Raw genomic sequence first — 380 nt, forward strand, 5'->3', positions numbered from 1 at the left:
CCGCGGTTACCACGGAGACGGACAAACATTCGGAGCCCCGCCCCCGCGGGGAGGGGCCCTCTGCTGCTGGGCAACCGCCACCCGGCCCCGCCCTCCGCCCCTCCCTCCCTTATATGTCTTCTCAAACAGGAAGTACTACATTTCCTGGCTTATTATTATTATTATCATTTTTAATAAAACACTTCTTACGATTTGATAACCGTCAAAATACCCTTGTACGTTAATACTCTGCCAAAGCCTGGGGAGCACAAAAGGCAACTGGTCTTTGGCTGGCCATCTATTTTATAGGGCCCTGCGGGTTGCGCGATGCGCAACTCAGGCAACTGTACAAGGAGTTCCAGCACACAGTAGGTGCCTGTCACTAAGTTATCACTTAGTTA

This window comes from Lynx canadensis, chromosome B2 (assembly GCF_007474595.2).
Source record: "Lynx canadensis isolate LIC74 chromosome B2, mLynCan4.pri.v2, whole genome shotgun sequence".
Lineage (NCBI taxonomy): Eukaryota > Metazoa > Chordata > Mammalia > Carnivora > Felidae > Lynx > Lynx canadensis.